Source organism: Fukomys damarensis, unplaced genomic scaffold (genome assembly GCF_012274545.1).
Source record: "Fukomys damarensis isolate Sample0158 unplaced genomic scaffold, DMR_v1.0_HiC HiC_scaffold_39, whole genome shotgun sequence".
NCBI lineage: Eukaryota > Metazoa > Chordata > Mammalia > Rodentia > Bathyergidae > Fukomys > Fukomys damarensis.
The window spans coordinates 11584876-11590921 of record NW_022900951.1 but is presented as its reverse complement, the minus strand read 5'-3'; positions in this window follow the sequence as shown (position 1 = coordinate 11590921).

Genomic DNA, 6046 nt, shown 5'->3' with positions numbered 1-6046 from the left:
ATACTTAATCACTATTGGAAATTCTATTAATATTCAGGGAAATAGCCCTACTCACCATTTCTTTCAACTTGCAGTTACATTATTAAATAATAAGAGAAAATAAAGACCATCCAGGAAGTTATCAAGCAATTTTGCAAACTTGTTTGACAAGTGTTCATCTATGGTGCAATACTTCTGAGATGAAGTTAGGGGAAAATACCTGTTTGCAGAGGTATTAATGTTTAGCAGAAAAGTGCTCACAACAAAGGGGAAAGGTGTGGAATCAGCCAACTTTGCCTCTCTCTTGTTACAAGCTTTGAAAATTCTAATGCCCTCTGTAGGAAGGCACATGCAAGACATTTTATCAATGCGGAATGCATATAAAATAGTATATACATAAAATCCGATGTATCAGAAAATACCACACGGAAATTAAGAGGCAAAAAACCAAGAAAAACATTTGCAATAAACGTAAGAAATAACAAATTTGTATACTATATGCATATTTGTATACTACATACATTGACCATGCAAATCAATAATTAAAAGCTAACAATCCAATAGCAGAAAATGGTCAAAGATCACAGTTCACAGAAAAAAGTAGAAAGGACATGCACATGCAAAAGGATAATTAATTTCGCTCTCAGTTAAGAAGTGAAAATGAAACAACAATTACCATATTTTACTTATTATGTTGGCTCTTGATGTTGGTATGGGTTTGGAAAAACAGGCGTATTTTAGGGACAGTCTCTTTGGAAAAAATTTGTCTGCTTCTGCCCAAAATTGCCATGCCTCATTCTTTTAAACACATAATACCTTCTATAGGGATTCATTTTACAGACATGCTTCATGTGTTCAAAGCCATCTGTTTTGTACTATTTATTGCAGTATGGTTTATAAAAGTAAGTGGCTGAGAAAAGCCTAATCATCCAACCCTGGGGACTAGGTAAAATACATTATGAGGCACATATACAAAGGCTTACTATGCAGCCAATAAAAAGTAGAATGATCACTAAAATGCATTATTAATTAAAACAATATATTGATTAGATATGAACACGGCATCTCAGCCAAATGCAATGTGTGGACCTTTTTTGAGTCTTTGCAACAAACCAACTTTAAAAGTGCATTTGTAAACCATTTTAACGATGACTGTATATTTTGATGATACTAAAATAGTCTTATGGGTTTGATAATGATGTTGCAGTTATGTAGAGAAAACCCTTCACATTTCAAAGAATCATAACAAAGCATTCTAGGTGAAATGATATGGTACTTGGATTTGTTCCAAAACAGTCTATGACTCATAAAGGTTGACAATCTATTAATCTGTGAGAAAGAAAAGGAGTGTAGATCAGATTAACCCTTAACTGAAGATCACTATAGCTCAGTGCTGGGCACACAGAGCTTTGCTATGCTATTATTTGTCTCTTGAAATATTAAAATAACTTTCTAATAAAAAAAGTAGGAGGTTTAAAAGTTACAAGAAAACCAGGTGGTGTGGCACATGCCTTAATCCTAGCTCCTCAGGAGGCTGAGGCAGAAAGATCATAATTTCAAGATCAGTCTAGGAAACTCAGGGAGACCCTTTTTCAGGAAAAAAAGTTACAATAAAATCTAAAAACTAAACAAAATAAAAACTAAAATAAAAAACAAAGTAGATAATTGCAGGTATAGAAGGCTAACAGCAAATCTGCAAAGGAAAATTTGGGGGAAAACTACTGATGTTTTTCTTCTGAAAAGAGAACCGGGGCTTACATTTTAAGAAAGACTTTTCAATATTTTGGTAATGTTTTAAAGTAAAGTGCTGTGCAAATATTAAAGTCTGATTTTAGAAATGCCACAGTTAAATCCAAACGAGCTAAGGTTCTCAGCAGGGCTATCCAGTTAGCACATTTATTAATTCAGATCCTACTTAGACTTCTACTGATACCCTAATTATTTTAATTAAAGTCTTCAGCTTGCTTGCAATGATTTAGTGCTTGATACAATATGATAATATAATAAACTTCCATTCTTTATATTCAGTTACAAATAATTATAGTTAATTAAAATATTTTATTATGCATTGAAGATATTTAATTAAAATATATAATTAAATTCGTACGCTTGATTTAATTCATGACACAATGTCTGGAAAATGTAATGCATACAAAAATGTGAAGCAGAAATATAAAAACTTAGTGGACAACTATCATTTAGACTTTCCCATATTTACTTCATTTGTTTTGTTAGAAGTATTTAAAAGTAATTTATAGATTTCACAATAGGTCAACCCTAAACACCTCACTATGCATCTCTAAAGCTAGTGAGTCTTTATACGATCGTATCTTTATAAATAAAATATAAAACTGACAGTAACTCCCTATTAGCCCTTATCCATCAATTCATCTTCAAATTTCGACAAATACCAAGCCAGGGTCCAATCAGGGACCACATACTTGTTGTCTTCTTTAAATCTCTCATACTCTAAAAACATATTCTTCCCCCCACCCACTGACCTGCTGAAAAGACTGAGCCAGAAATCTCTATATAGCTTTGGCTTCCTAAGGAGACAAGCAGAACTGTCCACTGAGTGATTCTTGGTTCTCTCCAGGTTTCCTGCTAGATGGAAATGGTGGCTCCCACCTCGCAGAAGGTGCTGCACGCGGCATCAACTTCCTAAAGGACTGCCAGAGTCTTTTTGCAGAGCCTACTAACTACACAGTTACTTGCATGTCACTTTCCCATGCTCCATCCGCCTGAAGATCACTCAGGAAAAGAAGTCTCTTTTGTAATGTTACCCATGATGCTTTCTGCTCTGCACGCGTCCTCGTGGGGAAGCTTCTGCCTGTGAGTTGTCTCCTACACTGTATGGAGACTGTTGATATTTTCCAAAGCCTTGGTGTCTGGCCGAATCCAACTGCTTCATATAATAATTTCGTTTCTGGTACTTCCTGTCTAATTGTTACCTCATGGTGTCATTTTATTTATTCCATGTATTTCCTGTAAACTGGAAGTCAGATCTTCAAGCTTGACTTCATTTACATTAAACATTTGTTGGGAGAATTACTTCATAAGTGATGGTGTGTATTTCCTACCACATCACCTAAGAGAGCTCAGAAATTCTGCTCATCCCATTATTTTTCAGTAATAATGTGGATTACGGGGTTAAATTGGTGACAACCAGATTCTTCCTTTACAAAGTTACATTTCTCCCCAAGCAAGCAGTTTGTAATCTCTACGGTGGTTCTTTAATGCCAAGTGAGTATCCAGTTTCCGACTAACACTTCAGCCGTTGTTTTTAGCACGTATGGATCGTCCTTGTTGGAATGAAGGAATACATACGAGGCCACCAGTTGGTGGTTTTCCAATTCAGTCATTCATTCTACACTTAAAAGCTGTCATTCTTCTTTGAGAAGGAGCTTTCTCATTAGCTATGTCAACTTGTTTACTCTGAGATATAATTCCTTTTGCAAGCCAGTATAAATGCTCCTTTTTGTCTAATACAAGTTGTAAAGAATAGTTGTAATAATGCAGTGACAGCAAAGAAGTGTTTTGTTTCTTCTCACAGACTTGTTGATTTTAATATGGGTAATGCATTTCAATCGATAGTCATTATATTTTTGGAAGGTATGCAATTTTCATTTATTGCAAAAAGGCTTATAACTATGCCTAGTAATTTTAGTTATAACATTATGGAAACTAGTTTGCATTCTTCAAGTGTACAGCCTCATTATATAACTTGATTCATAAAAGGCCCCAAATTTAGTTAGGGGGAATTCCTTTGGGCTAGCTTTTGTGTTCTCTTGACTCAATCCCATTAGTCTTTGAGTAACTTCTTGCTTTCTGGCTCAAAATGGTGTCCTAGGTTCACCTTGGATTTCTAATATTCTAAATCTAGAAAGGGGAGCTTCTCTAAAGAGCCCTACTTCTTTTCAGTAGTTAATGACGTTTAGGAATCATAGCTTCCAGCATGTCATTGATTCCAAGTATTCTCAGCAGACAGCCTTAAGAAACTCACTTGTTGGATTGGTTTTTTTTCAACTTCAATCTAACATTAAAGTATTTTTACTTATTTGCTTTTATACACATGGCTCTTTTACGCTGAAAAACCCTGGACTATATCATTTATTTTCTTTATCCTTTAAAATACAAAAATAGTTTCAAGATTGCAATGCAGTATTAATACAACTACTAAATAAAATTTCTTGTTTTGGTAATGTATGCCCTAATGATGCAAAGACAAAATACTGTGTTTTAATGACACTTGAAATAATTATTTTCTCTATATTATCAACTGCATATGTGATTAGGCTCATTTATTTTCAATTGTAAAAGTATTTTTGTTTTATATTCTGCATTTTTCTTATTTGTTAATTACAGGGGAAATCATTCATTTCATTGATGTGATTTCTTAGCCAACACTCAAGTAATTGACCTTCTCAGTAGACCTCTGCACACAACCTTAAACCCTTAACTCTTCAGTGGGTCTCCAGTCAGTAGATATTGACCTTTGAGTGTACTTTTATAGTGATCACATATTCACAGAAAATTACTGGATCCAGATACTTGACTGCAATCATTTCCTTTAGTTCTGCCCTTTCTAATTTCTTCCTAATAAATTTTCATAAGTTTTATTTAAATAAGCATAGGAGGTCTTAAATTGATGAGGGAGTGCCAATTGGAAGGAGCATCATGTGACTTGAAAGACTGAAAGGAACTAGAAGCCCGAGGATGGGTCTCATCCCATGAAACAAGGTTTCACTTCAGCAAGACATTTTTCATCTGCTGCCCACTCACATGGCTAAGGATATTATTTACAGCATGGGTCTATTCTGAGATGTCTGCTCCTATGCTTGACTAATTATGAGTACTTTTCATACCATTCCTATGTACAGGCAAAAGATGTCATCTTTCAAGGCAGTCTTTGTCCATGTTAGAAATCTTTCCAATAAAGATAGGCTAGGACAAACTTCTAAAGAAGAAGAAAAATGAAGTCACAAGGAGCCTGCTGAGTAAATCTGAACTGATTGAATTTAGTTCATATCATTTTATCCAAGAAGATTAAATATAGTTGTTTTCTAGTGCAAGCTAATTAGATTTTCCCTTGTGTCCATTGATGGAATACACACTTTGTTTTAAAAAGACAACACAGTTCTCATGGTAATGTGCCTTTGGCTCTAGCAGAAAATGAGAAAAGATGTTGAAATTTGATTGCCTTGTTTTCCCACTTTTGATCATAAAATAAAGTACTGAAGGTCTTACAACACACAGTTTGGATATACTTTACCTTTGAAGAGTGAAGGTGGAAAAAGATCAAAGAAAGAAATCAATAGATCAGTAAAATCCTTATGGAAAAATATGAACATGCTTTACTGTAGCCAGAGAGGAATGACCAGGTGCAATGAAATAATCAAGTGGCAAAACGATTGTGGAGCTAACTACACCTCTTCTGCATGTGAAGTAGCACAGCGTTAACGGGAGCTGGGAGATGAAGGTTTTGAGAACCAGACCAGGGCAGGGTGAGGTGTGAATGGGCTAAAGCAAGAATGACGAGATTGTTTATGTAAGCCAGCTGGAAATTTCTATTCTGATGCTTGAAACAATGATGTAAACAAACACTTTTCTTGTAAGTAATTTGGTCAAAAACCGCAGAAGCAGACAAAGGAATCAAGACAAAATAAACATGGGAGGTAAAAAGAGTGGGAATTTTCAATCTTTTATGGAGGTATTAGTACTGTTCCATTTTTTGATTTTAGTATTAATAAATATAATTCAAAGAGATGAAAAATGTGTATTATCAAAATTTCAATTAAAATATGATTCAAAACCATACATTTACTAGAAAGAACCTTAGAGATAACAGACAACAAAAAATACATGAAAATAAAGTAAATGACAAGAAAAATGAACAATATGAAAGATTATTTATAACCAAATGTATTTGTTTTATCATCAAATGTAAAAGAATAAATTTCTCCTTTAAAAATAAAGCTTAAGAAGGCCGGGGTTTTGGCTCAGCAGTTCTGCCAACTGCCTTGTAAGCGCAAGGTTCTAAGACTGATCCCTGGTACAAAAAAAAAAA